The sequence below is a fragment of the Struthio camelus genome, chromosome 2, assembly GCF_040807025.1.
Source record: "Struthio camelus isolate bStrCam1 chromosome 2, bStrCam1.hap1, whole genome shotgun sequence".
NCBI classification, from domain to species: Eukaryota; Metazoa; Chordata; class Aves; order Struthioniformes; family Struthionidae; genus Struthio; species Struthio camelus.
Genome location: NC_090943.1, coordinates 114163019 through 114177749, shown reverse-complemented (window position 1 = coordinate 114177749; position 14731 = coordinate 114163019).

Genomic DNA, 14731 nt, shown 5'->3' with positions numbered 1-14731 from the left:
ATTGAAAGTTACTATTGCTCTTTCACAGCAGTGATTTATAAGCCAGCATTTCTGGGAAGTTATCTGCGAATATCCCTGAAACGCTTGCTGGAAAACTCTTGGTTTGTTGTTGTTTTCTTGATTTGGATTGACTGCCTCCCTTTTGGGTTCATATGCAACTTGTATAATCCTCTTTTTAAGTAGTGCAAGAGCAATTGGGTCAGAACTTGTCAGTTTACAATAAAGTTAACACACTGCTTTGCAATATGAATATGAATAGTGTAGTATTTCATAGGGTCACCTATAAAGGATATTGCTCAGGAATACCTATTACATTTGAAGCTCACAATCTAACTGTCTCCATCTTACCTCGCAAGAATACGATGAGCCCTTGGTTTTGTTGCAAAGAAAATATGTTCAATAAGAATACTGCTTTCCTCCTGAAGGTGATGTTAAGCTGATGTTACTCTGGCAGGCACTTACAGGTAAACTATCAGTGTTATAGTCTTACAGATAGTTGTAGATTGTAAATGTCATAGGCAATAATGTGTCCCCTCATTATACTCCCGGGACAGAGGGAAGGAGTCTAACCCAGAAGTAAAGGTAGCTGCTTTGGACAAATTTACTTCCTTGCTTTCAAAGAAGCAAGTCACTTCAAACTCATTCTTCTGAGCCATTCTCCAAAATCTAGGCAAGGAAATGCTATGGTAAAAGAGAAAACAGGTTTTTCCCCATGCAATCAATTGCACTGTCTCACAAAATGTCCTTCATTTTATGATTGGTTTTCCCTCACTCCTGTCTTTATTTTCTCTATTTTTTTCTTGTCTCTCTATGATTCTGTACATTTCTTATCAGCATGCCTGTCATCTAACTTTAATTGTAGGATAGCTCCCTCATCTCCAAATAGATGAAATGGAGTGCTAAACAGATTAGAAAACATGAGAGAATGAAATTAATATGACAACAGTGTTATCATGTACAGGTGCGAATTCAGAGTTGCGCTGTCAACACTGTAAAAGTTAATGAATTGGTTACACAGACAAACAAATAATCCAATGGTCCAAAACATTTGAAAACAAATAATGGAACTTATATTCCATGGAAATACAGTGAACAAGTCTATTTAATAAACCTGAATAATAAAAAACAAAAGCTGGAGAGTTTTTTGTTTGTTTGTTTGTTTGTGCTTCACCCATAACCCCTCATTTCGGATGTTGATGAAACATTGTTAAAGAATACCTTTAGAAATACTTTTCTAAAAATTTGGATAGAACAACTGTATCCGTAAGCCTGACAGCATCAGCCAAATGGAATGATTATCATCTCCTAATGGAGCTTTGGTGATCAGTGCCTTATTTTAAGCAAGATTCACAATCTGTTTCATATAGAAACCATTTAGGTCCTGACTTTGCAAAGATTTACATCCACAAATTCAAGTAGAGATTTAACTGTACCTGACTCTTAGACCTCTCCTTCAGCTCTGTCTTCCCTGACCAAACAAATACCTCATGTGATGGCCATTCAGACAACAGCTGCAACGACGGTTTCTCATCTTTAACCATCTCAGTTCTCTCTTTGGTTCTCTCTGCTGACACACTCCTTTTCTACTGCTTCAGCTGTCAGTGATCCTATTTCACTCTCAGGAGATTTCACATCCTGGTCCTATGTCATTTCTCCCTCAGTACCAAAAGTAGGTTCCTGCCCATGTGGCTGATTTTTAGGACTTTCATCTTCATGTAACCGCGCAAACATTCATTAACTGTCTTTCCAGTATCTCCCCAAAGTTGTCTCTCCCCAGAGTTATCTCTCTCAACAACAGTATCAAAAACTTGTCAGGGGTTAGATGCATGTGTTGCTACGACTGCTATTCAGAGTGATTAGCATCTCATGGCTGCTTTATTGTTCCCCCTTCTCTGCTCTCTAAATGTAACTGATGACTCTTATCCTAGTCTAAGCTTGTAAATGTTTCAGGCCTGGTTTGTATTTTTGTTCTATACTGCATAGTACATGCTTGAAGAATAACCTCCTGGCCCACACGTGGCCTGGCCTCCTGGGTTCGCTGTTGATATGACTAAGTCCAAGTTTGCCCTTTATATTTAGACGGTCTAGTCCACCTGTGAGCTGGCTTTCCTTTATAACAAAGGTGGAAGGCACACAGGTTTTTGGCTGAGAGTTGAAGTCAGAGCCAAAGAGAAGAAAGGTGGAAATGGAGCTGATAGAACTATATGGGCTTATGTTCCTTCTTGAAGAAATGGGTAGAAGGAAGGAAGAAAGGAAGAAATCAGGTATTCATGACTGGATGCAGTGGATACTAGATTTCCTAGATTTCTCCTAGAAGATGCTGGAACATAGGTAAGAATCAAATTCCAGGGAAAGCCAGCTTAAAGGATGACTGAGCTGGCAATATATGAACTATAAAAATTTTAACAAGCAAGGAAACCTGGCGCTTTGAAAAAAAAAAACAGCAGTGTTTGCGTCATCTCAAAGTGAGAGTCGTGGTCATCCAGACAGAGCTTTGGTTAAGTTATTACCTGAGGAGGAATCTGAGCCTAAATACTGCAGAGCAATAGCTGATATACCAGTTTATCTATGATCATGGCTTATGAGCCGAGCTTTCAATATGGCCAAAAATGTCACACTTGTAGGACAAGCTTCATGGCACAAGGTGTCCTAGCTTGAGGAAACACATTATATGAATTCCCCCAGCTAAAGGGGTACTGACCGCATTACACTACCATTCAGCTTCATGGAATGATTCCACTCACAAACTAGGTATAGTAACTGCAATTCTCTTATCACCTACCCCCTTCTAAACTGCAACCAGTTCAGCATAGAACCACCATCTGCTTCCATGTGAGACTCAAGTTAACTTTGGAGTGTAAAGAAGCTAGAAGGAAGCTAAGCACATGTCTTAGTGCTTATCCATTCTTTAAAGTTATTGGGGGTTAAAGGAAGGCTTGAGACTAAAGTATAACACTTATTCCACTCAGGGTTGTCAAACCCTAAATCGCCATAGGCTCAAGAGTTTAGTATATAGCATACTAAACAGGAGGAAGAGAAAATAAGGAAAAAACAGCTAAGCTGGAATTGCCTGTAAAACTCTCTCAAATATTGAAATATATAGACATAACAAACACTGTTCAAGTTACAGCATTTAAACAAGATACAAGGTATGCATCCAATGGACAACATCAAAACCTTAAATATTTTCCATTCCAAAGCAAACAACTTATGCCAGGTGTTGGTTCATCTTTCTTGTGTTACTGCAAAAGCCAGAGAAAGATATTTTGTGTAAGTTTAAAAACAATGCTTGAGTAAGAGTTATTCCTTTTGTAATATCAGTCACATGCAAGATAACCAGCTATTCATCTACTGCCTGAAACAGAAATCATTTTCTGCAGATGTGCCCTTTTAAAGTTTACTGGCATTACAAGGTTTGTTCAGTGTGTTGTGTTGTTTTTTCTTTTGTTTTGGGTTTTTTTTTAAAACTTCTGGTAATTGCTTTAAAAGAACAAAGCTCTTTGTTTAAGGGTAGCTCAGGGAGATTGTAATTGCCATAAGGTACAAAACTGTTTCCAAGTATTTCTGAATTGCTTCTCTTTCTACATTAAATATTTAATGTTTAATGTTTGGCCAAACTGTGGAAATTCCCTCTGGAACATGGTGATGACTTCAGGAAGAGAATGAAGACCTGTCAACTCAATTTTCAATATGATTCTCTTTAGAAAACCACAGCTATTAAAGATTGGTTGATTTTAAGAAAAATAATAATTCCAGGAGTACACGAACATGTCTTCAGTGAGAAATATCAAACAATTAATTCCATATCTTTGAAGATTAAAGATTCACAAACTATTTTTCACCAAGGAAGTCATAACTGTGCTTTTCTCTATACATTTTTTTCTTTTTTTAACGATTGTTGTTAATGTAACCTAGTTGGCCGTATATTCCCCTCCCTTCCCTCTCATGCACCCAGCTCCTCATGGATTTTATCAGATAGACTTCTAGGCTAATCTCCAGCTAGAGCCAACACTGATGTTATCTGGTGGTATCAGCATCGAGGCTGTAACCCAACAGTTCAGGAGGGAAATGTCTCAAGGTTACTATTGACTAGTAAGATCCTGCTGCATCAGCTAAATAGCATCTGCCCATTCCTCAGATATTCTCCCTCCAGATGTTCCGTTTTCACCTAAGAGATCAGTCTGTCCCAGGAGAGCTGACTACTACTATTTCATTGTATTAAAACCTGACAGCATGCTAAGAGTAAACCATTTCAAAGCCTAATAAAAACAAGCACGTGCTTCCTCCAAACCAACGATATGCTCTGATGTGGATGCAGCTGATCAGAGAACATATGGTAGACATTACAAAGCTGTCCACTTTGAGCTCTGAAAATTGCTACTATTTGTCAGGGACTTCAGGTTCCTTTTGCATTCGGCCTCCTCCCTGATGTCAAGGCACCACTGTGCTGCTCACCCGTGGTCCCTAACCTGTACTCACTAGACAGCCAAACATACCAGGGACTGAACAGAGCAGTCAAAGAGCTACTACACCACCTTATTGCAACTGTTCAAGAAAGCCTAAGGCAGGGCCTATATCCAAGCATGTTGAAGTGACTTCTACAAGGCCGGGGGAGAAAGAGATTGCAGGGAAAGTCAGTGCAAGAAGAGCAAATATTATGCCAGTTAGGATTCTATTAAACTTTCACTGCAAAAAGAAATAGAATGCCAGAGTTAGAATATCCAAGCTTTAATAGTAATATTAATTCAACTATGTGGTAGGTTACCTGGTTTCAAGTTAAATACATTATAACCTCACATATAATACTGTTTATACCATTAAGCACATGTAATGAAACATGTAGGATGTTTATAGTACTGTTGTTTTAATGTTACTTGAAGATATGCCTTTTTGTCATTACTCTTGTATGTTCTTCAATAGCTTATTAACATAACTTTTGTATTTAGCTTTGCAGAGTCCCTCTTCCAGATCACTCTTCCTAACGCTGCATCTGCTCACAATAAACAAGGTTGGTTGGTTGATGTTTGAAGGTTCAGTTGTTTCTGGACTAGCTGTCAGACAGTTTTTTTCCATCTCCCATCATGCTTTTACATTTCCACAACATTTAATATGCAAGTTACCGAACAGCAAGTTGTATATTCAATGTGCAATTAAGAAAACTGACTACAGGTCAAGGTTAGCACACTCTGGAAATGCATTATATCCTTCAGATGAGAAAAGTTTTCCCCTGGAGAACCCACCCTCAGTGGCTGTCCCTAGATACCAGGCTTGCATGTGCTCAGTGCAGTCCAAAAAAGAGCAAGCTGGGGATCCCAAGTTCTAAAACTGAATCCTGGGGATCCAGTAAATTAGAGTCTTTCTGAAATCTGATTTCCTCACACTGAAGCATGTCACATACAACTGCCAAGCCACAGGCTAGACCCAAAACAAATATTTAAAAAATGGTGAATAAAATAAGTAGCTTCTAAAATTAGATTTTAAGGTTCCCAATGCTGGCGCATTCCTTACCTCTACTGGCAACAAAGTTTAAAGCAAGTGAATGTTCCATAACCCAAGTAGCAGTTAATAGTGCAATGTCTACTGATCTCTAATAGAAAGGCGTGCAGGTGTGAGTACGTACACACATGAAAGAAAATATAATGGCATGAGGGGCAAACTAATGAGTCTGCTGTATTTGGTGAGATCATCTCTTGCTGCATGAACAAAGCCCTGGGAGCTGCATAACTAGCCACATATTATCATAACTTAGGAATCAATTTCATACAGTCAGGAACAGGATTTTGGGGTAAGTTAGTGTTTAGCAACACAGTGAAGGAACTCTTCTGCCTCCAGAGTGAGCTGACACACTTGTGTCTAACACATGCCCTTACTACTTGGTTTCAATAGCAGCTTAGGGTCCTAAACGTTTTTGAGAACAAAGTATCTCAGATAGGTCACCCAAAAAACTGTGTCACATGACACTATTGAACATTTCTGGAAAATTGGCCTGGCTGCTGGAAACTAGTGTTCTTAACAGTGTGCAAGCTAAAATAAATGTCCAGAAACTAAAATATAAAATCATTATAAAACAAGCCCACCTAAAAGCTCAAGCACAAAGTAAAAACAGCTTTAATAAACCTAATTAAAATATAATAAAAACTATTTTTATATAAAATCTTAAAATCAGAAGACTGAGGCAGCAACAGAGGGAGAGTAGAGGCCAAACCACAGTCTTGCTAGAAGACACCCTAGTATATAATGCCACACACTTTTTCCATCCTTGGACATAAGAAATTTGGACTGTACGGCTCCATTTTGGTACCTAGGTACTGAACATAATTGTTTTACCACATTGCTTAAGCTCTCAGCCAACTAGCCACATATCATTAAAATAATTGAATGAAATTCAAAACAATTAGGTACAAGGAATATTATATATGCCACAAATGTCATGTTAACTCCTTAAAGCAAAAAATAATCCTCATTATTTATATATGCCTTTCGTTAGCAGCCAAGGAACTAACTGTGGAAGCTAACCCCAATTTCTTTATATAGTGTTATCACTATAGGTGATAGGTTTGCCAGCAGCAACAAAACAACAGATTCCCTTTCGAATTGATACCGTTTGATAGAACTAAAAGATCTACCTAAATCTTTTCTTTTAAACTAACCTTAAATGGTGGAGCACTTAGTTATTGCCCTGGAAAATGCTATTATAATCGCAATACAGAGGCTGCTAATTAAATAAAAATTACTCATCTGTCTGATTCCCACTCTTATCCAGTCAAATTTCTAAAGAAGTAAAGAGGTACTTTTTCTAGTAAAAGAATAAATCCTATTACTGACAGAAAAATGTATAACTTTGAAGTTCCTCTTGGCATTTTTTTAAATACGAATAGAGGTGATCATTGCTAAAATGTAAGGCACTATTGGAAAGTAAATCCTTTGTCCAGTTTATAAAGTTTTTTAACTGTGAACCAAAACTATTAATAAACTTATCCTTCCTGCTCTTTAGACTTCTACCACAACTGCTATTCTGATTTATTCATGACTTCCTCTTATTAGAGACATGCCAAATTTGCTGTACTGTCCACTTGGAAAAATGCCCACTATTCACAGCCACTTTAGTAATACACAAATATTACCCTTAACTATTTGCATTGCAGCTATCCAGAATGCTTCCACTCATGTGAAAGCTTTAGAACAATACATTATTTTTAACAAATTTTTTAAAAGTACTTTTTATTAAACTGATTTCTCAAACTTAAAGTTTTGTTTCATTTGTACAAATGACTTATTTTAAAAGCTCATTGTGCAAGAAAACTTGTGGTTCCAAAACTGTCTAGTGTCTCAGAACACAGAATTTCTTTTAAGGAATTTTTTGCTGGACTTCAGCAAGGCTTTTGACACTGTCTCCCATCACATCCTCCTAGGTAAGCTCAGGAAGTGTGGGTTAGACGAGTGGACAGTGAGGTGGATTGAGAACTGGCTGGAGGAAGAGCTCAAAGGGTTGTGGTCAGTGCCACAGTCTAGTTGGAGGCCTGTAGCTAGCGGTGCCCCCCCAGGGGTCAGTCCTGGGTCCAGTCTTGCTCAATGTATTCCTCAATGACCTGGAGGAAGGCATAGAGTGCACCCTCAGCAAGTTTGCTGATGATACAAAACCAGGAGGAGCGGTTGACCCACCAGAAGGCTGTGCTGCCATTCAGAGGCACCTGGACAGGCTGGAGAGTTGGGCGGAGAGGAACCTCATGAAGTTCAACAAAGGCAAGTGCAGGGTCCTGCACCTAGGCAGGAATAACCCCAGGCACCAGGAGCAGGCTGGGGGTTGACCTCCATGAAGAAGGACCTGGGAGTCCTGGTAGACAACAAGTTAAGCATCAGGCAGCAACGTGCCCTTGTGGCCAAGAAGGCCAAAGGTATGCTGGGGTGCATTAGGCAGAGTGTTGCCAGCAGGTGGAGGGAGGTGATCCTGCCCCTCTCCTCAGCCCTGGGGAGGCCTCACCTGGAGTCCTGTGTCCAGTTCTGGGCTCCCCAGTACAGGAGAGACATGGCACTCCTGGAGAGAGTGCAGCGGAGGGCTACAAAGATGATGAGGGGACTGGAGCATCTCCCCTATGAAGAAAGGCTGCGAGAGGTGGGCCTGTTCAGCCTGGAGAAGAGAAGACTGAGAGGTGATCTCATCAACATGTACAAGTATCTGAAGGGAGGGTGTCAAGGGGATGAGGCCAGACTCTTCTCCGTGGTGCCCAGCGACAGGACAAGAGGCAACGGGCACAAACTGAACCACAGGAAGTTCCATCTGAACCTGAGAAAGAACTTCTTGACTGTGAGGGTGACAGAGCACTGGAACAGGTTGCCCAGAGAGGTAGTGGAGTCTCCTTCCTTGGAGATCTTCAAAACTCACCTGGATGCGATCCTGGGCAATGTGCTCTAGAGGACCCAGCTTGATCAGGGGGATCGGACTAGATGATCTCCAGAGGTCCCTTCCAACCTAAACCATCTGCGATTCTGTGATTCTGTAAATCAGATATTTTTCCTGTGTAACCTTGGTTTTAATTAGATACTGCTGGATAGTAATACAGGTAAGACCAGGGAAAAAAAAACGTAAAGCAAAAGTGAGCAACAATCTTTCACAGCATTGAAAATGATTTAAAAATGTAAGTGAACGCTAAGCCCAGAAAAGATGAATCAAATTATTTTCAATTTGGGCAAATATGTTTAACAGTATTGCCTTTCTCTTCAATACTAGCATTTTTCAAGCTCCTAGCCAAACGGATGTTCAGGACAAAGCTTGCAGAGGCCACAGCATAGATAGGATGAGTTAGAACCAGGCTTTTAGGATTTCCATTTTCATAGATGCAAAGACATACCCTGGGGGTTTATTAGGAAAAAAAGAAGAAAAGCATACAGTATGTGTGGCACTTTGCACAGTACAATACACTGCACAACCACCATTGTGATTTCCATTGTACTAATTTAGCTTTCAGTCCCACTCCATAGTTAATAGTAACTAGCCAAATTGAGTTTATATGCAATAAAGCTCTCCTGAGGTGTTAGAGCACTACAGAGGAAAATATATGGGTAAACACACGCTCAGACATACAGTCACATCACTGTACTCCATCCTGAAAGATTATCTGGCAGATCAAAAGGTCCTTCAAGAGCCAGGGTTCTTGTTGTGGGCAGGCAGAACCAGGCAGAGACAGCAAGCAGCCCAGTGGTAGGGGTTCATGTTTGAACTGTGCTATACATCCTTTGCTAGCATCCCCCCTGTCTAGGAGAAAATGCTTCTAGCTTCTTCTCTTAGCCTCCTAGGACATGCTTCACCCTTTTCAATAGAATTTCTTCGCAGGCTTTTACATGAGAAAACTTCTAAAAACTTGGCTATTCTTTCCAGTTCCCCATGCTAAAGCATCATACTCATTTTCCACCTGACTTGCTATCTGAAAGCTTCCACCATGCTCAACTTCTTGAGCTTAAAACCCCCAAACTACTGCTAAAAACAGTCTCCTGGTGCGTAAATCGCACCACAGCCAAGTGGGTCTGGGCTACCAGGAAGCGCACCAGTGTGCTGCTGCTGCCCTGATTCTACCTTCCTATCCTCTATGCACATTAGAGAAATTTTTATTGCCTTGCAAAGTCTTTTGTTGCTTTTTCAAAAAAAAAAAAAGAGTGCATAAAGAGTGCATAAAGTTGAATATAAAATTCAGAATTAAAGAGAGAGGGTTTCGTTTACCACATACATAGATGTCATATTTTTTAATTCAAATGCACAAAAGAGGAATCTTATATTCATAAGCTTTAAGCAAACGTTAAATTTTGGAAGTTTTAACTTAGGGATAAGGAGGGATCCGCTCTGGGAGAGGAAAGGCTGATTACTTCCTTTTACTTCAGCAAGTGGGATGGAAAAGTTCACAAAAGATTCATCCATCACAGCACTAGCTATATGGGTGAATTACTCTGCAGAAGTTCAAGTATGTTCCTGCAAGTAAATCATATTACAGCAACTCCAATACATAAGCATTAAGCAAGAATTTCACAGCTGCATACAAATGTCCCTTTTGAAATCCATTTGCACTGCACTTTTCTCATGCTCAGAATCTGTGTCATAGACTGTTACATGAAAAGGTTTATAATAGTTCAAGCCTATAGGAAGCGGTCTCTTTGTACTGCGGTATAAAGCAAATAGTTTGCCTTTAGTCCCAGGGTGGATATGTGTGGCGGGGGAGGAGGTATTGGATTATTGCTGGAAGCATTTCCAGGTCTTAGTGAAATAAAACGAGTTTCAGTAGCAGCCAGCAATGGTAACCAGGAATCAACAGAATGCTGTGTGGGGATTTGCTTATATTCTGATGTTTATCCAGGGTATAGAAATCCTCCCTGCCGGGTTCTCAAGTCTGGGCCAATAATCCCTTATAGACTCACAGGGAAAACAAATGCTTCTCCTTGCGTTGTAGCCGAGACACTTTGGCCCTTTGTTGGATCAGATGAGTTGTTCTGATAGCAGCACCAAGATACTTCAGTCATCTTTGAGTTCTGTGACCTGAAGAAGGGAATCAAGGGAGATATTCAACTACTGCTTTTGAAAATCGATTATTAAATATTTTTCCAGACAGAAAGCTAGATAGTGACAGAGAAAACACTAAGCGATCAAGACACTTTTACAACTACATTACGTTGTTATGAAAGAGTTGAACAAAGGAGCAGAGAACAGTTTCTGCATCTGAGAGAATAAGTAAGTATAGAAGAACATGCATTTTGTTGTTTCAGGTTTCTATCCATTACTTTAAAAATGCCCCAGCAATCTAAGCTTAATTCAAAATTGGCCTAGGAATTAGAAGCTATTCACCAAATGGCCATAAAAACCCACAGTATACCCCCATTACATCATCGCCCCTCGAAATGGTATCAAAGAACAAGAAGTCACGGCAGCATAATATTGGCTCTTAGAATAAAACAGATCACACAAGGAAACGTTATATTTTGTGCCCTACTCCAAGTAAAAAATGTCAGCTATATAGTCTGAACAAACATATTTCATAGTTTGGGAGAGAAGAGATGGAGCTTAATACACTGCTTACGCTGAGATGTTACAGAGGACAGCATACTTACAGACAGCGGTTAGCTCACTGAAGAAAACAAAGTTGAAGCCAACTTGATTTCACTCTCTCACCATCAGCATATTCGCACTTGTTGAATATGTTGCTGGGACCAGAACTTTCATCTGCACCATCCTGCGCCCAGTGGCAACCCAATCATAGCTGAATTACATCTGAACTTTTTATCACAACTTGTAAAGTTCCCCAGTCCTGTCAATATAGTCAAAAAAAGCAAAAAGAAAATAAGCGGTGCAATATATTTCACCACAAAGTATCATACAAATACGACCATTGATTGTGTTAGCATGACAGCTGAGGAAAAAGAAGCTTTGACACATTTCCACATGGTCATAGGATGTCCACCCACACCTAGGAAGAAGAGTTTGAAGTTCTTATTTGTCTATCCTAATTCTAGTTAGTGAAAATAGGTAGGGCATTGCAGTAATTCGTGCTAGCGCTTTCCTTGTGTGACTATGTTGTAGAAAAATTCCTTTCTCTATTCCATAATACCACTTTGACTTCTTTCAATCGCTGTGTTTCTCGAACATGGCCCCTAAGGGACCATGAAAAAGTTCAAAGCAGGTCACAGACTGCTGTGGGGTGAGAACAGACGGTATTAATTGTCTGCAACGGGGAAACTGAGTTGCTACCAGCAATTAAAGGAGGCTAATAGTTCTTTGGCTGGTGTAAACACTTGTAGCCAGTAATTACAGCTATTGCATATTCCCCAGACCTGAATAAAATGAACTGCTGCCATTTTGTCTGAAAAGTGGTAACTGACAGCTTAATTGACTTTTTTAGATGGAGAATGGGAACTCAGGCGGCATGCTAACAGTAAAGTTACTAATTGTAAATTAGATTTTTTTATCATGGAGAAGTTTTTGAAAAGAAACAAACCCAGATGGATTTAAATCCAGGGGCCTCAGGCTCAAGGGATTTGCAGCAAGCTGATGGAGAAGAACTTCTTTTCAAACATTTGAGAGATACTGCTCTGCTATATAAGCTGGCACAAAAAAAGGAGAGAGAGTGATCAGGGCAAGTGAAGTGAGAAGACAGAACTGAGTGAAGGATATAAATTTTGAGAAGCAAATTTATATGAGGTATATTAACAGAATGGAGGAATAAGGGAAAGGTGGTTACTTTTCATTCTAGTACCTTCCCTTCCCAATTGTCTTTATTAGCAATATCTAAATATTTGTAAATGTGTATAAATATCCCACACAGAAATATCAAGTAATTTACTCTGCCCTTCTGCATTACCTGGACAATTCAATAATTCTTCCCTACACAAACTCTTGCCAGTCCATATTTCCAAGCAGTTTTCCTCTGCATGGCACTCATTCCTGTTCTTGTGCTATGAGTTTCAACTTACTCCTCACTTTCTCCACACTTTGTTTTGCTGCCCCTGTTGGCTGAGCTGATAGGAAGAGAGGAGGCTTTAGGAGAGGAGCATCAGGATGCCGAGGACCGCTCTGTGGGTTTCTCCCAAGGAAGGATACAGATTAAGCAGAGAAAACACTGTTGAAGAAGGCAGAGCTCTTTAAGCCCTTTAAGAAAAGGCTTTTCCTTTGCAGAGGAAAAACGTGTCCTTAGTCCACAAGCGGGATGCGAAAATGAAATAGCTAAAGGGAACTTCCTTGCCTACATAAGGAAGGTGGGAGGCGCTCATTGCTCCTAGCTCCTACTTTCTAAAAATGCCCATCTATGTATTTCCCCTTCCACAATAGACCAGATGCTCTCCTGTGTATAACCAGCCCCACTCCTACAGGCAGGAACACTCAGTGCTGGGACGATGAAGGAAACCTGGACTAAGTATCAGAGGAAATAGGGCTTTGCATTGGCATTCATAGCAAATCAGATATTCCTGATTTTGTCTCTCACCTGTTCTTCTGTTCGTTAGGGATTTGTCCTTAGACTCTCTCTGGTCCATTCATTCTGACTATGCAGAAAATTAGAGTGGGAGCTGATGGTCACCTGCCTTGATGAAGGGATATTGCTTGAAGGGATAAGTCTCCAGCTCCTTCAGGACAAATAAAATACGAAATTCTAACGAAAATGTCCCCTCTGTGACAAACATTTTCCTGCCCGAGCCCAGGGACTCTGCAGCAGGATATTAAGGAACTGAAAATTCCACATCAGGTGACCCCAGAGGCTTTTTCAATAATACATATAACATCTAATAAAACTAACAAGAAAAGATACCCTACATCCATTCCCACTTTAGTGAACGCATTTCTTTTTTTCCTATTCCTGTCTACAAAAGCCATGTAATAGGGATTTTATTGAAATAGTAGATCTGGTTTGGTCAGACAGAACAGTACTACTACAGCTGCAATGTTAGTCACGTGGCTATTTTTAGTACACAATTTCCTTCATTTTAGCTTTGAATATCACACACGTGAAATCTAAAAATCATGTTCTGCTGCCTGTGCCCTTGGAACAGCTAAGCTCATTTTAAAAGGCTTACATCTTGTCCAGAGACCACTGACTTCCATAGGAGTTGTGACTAAATAACTCTATTAATCACTGAAGCCCTGAATTTGGATAGTATTAGGCATTTGATGAAGCTGTAAGTTACACACTACATATGGAAATATAAACTCCAGGTGTTACATTGCATAGCCTGAACATAAAGGACAGGGGAAAATGTGTTAAAGGAGCGTAGCTTGGTATTTTCCAATTCTTTAATATACAATATACTTTCAAGGTGCAATTAGTGGCTCAGACATCCTGAAATGTTATTAAATTGTATGCTACCTTCTCTAGGAAGAAACTTGCTTCTCAGTCATGATCTAGCCAGAGGTCTTTGACTACCATGGGAATTCTTCTCAGCCTACGAAATACAGTCAGTTGAGAAGACACAGGATAGCCAAAGATACAGGACAGCCAAAGACTCACAGTTGCCTTTCATATACCATGGAGAAGTTAGCAACCATCTGGGGAGTGCAGGAAACTCCAAAAGCTGAAAGCATAATCAGAAAAGTACCTTGACAGTAGACTTATTTAAGAGGCAAGCTATTAATGAACGTGCGGGATTGGTAACTATCCTAATGTTTTAACCTTTCCTTCTTCTGCTACATTCTAAGTTTACTACATAAACAATTTCTTAGTTTGCCTTGATAACAATATAGTGCCATTTAAAATGTCAAATAATCAATACACCATCACTTCCATACCTCAAAGGATAACACAGCATGAGCTAAAATGTCAACACAATCTATTCAAGGTATACAATATAACAGCTCAGAAAACGTGATGACAATAACAAAATATTGACCATATTTCCCATCCTTACATTGAACACTGCAATGGTAGCTCCATCTTGCTCAGCATTATTAAAGATCAAATACTTTGATCTTCTCCATTTTGTTGTGGCAAGACGGGAATATAGCTGGTGAACAAAGCTACTTTCAGGACAAACAAATTTCAAGTTATTTATTTATCACCGGCATTTATGTTCATTTAAACAAATCTTGGCAAGATATGTCTCCCTTGCTTAATGGCAGCTGCGCCTAATGGAATGACATAGACAGTAAATTTTATGGCTTCAAAATTAGACCATGTAACATTGGGACTGGTATTGGAATGTGCATTATTTCTTAGGTAATCTGATAATATACATAAAAATAACAAGAGCAACTGAAAAAGAGCGA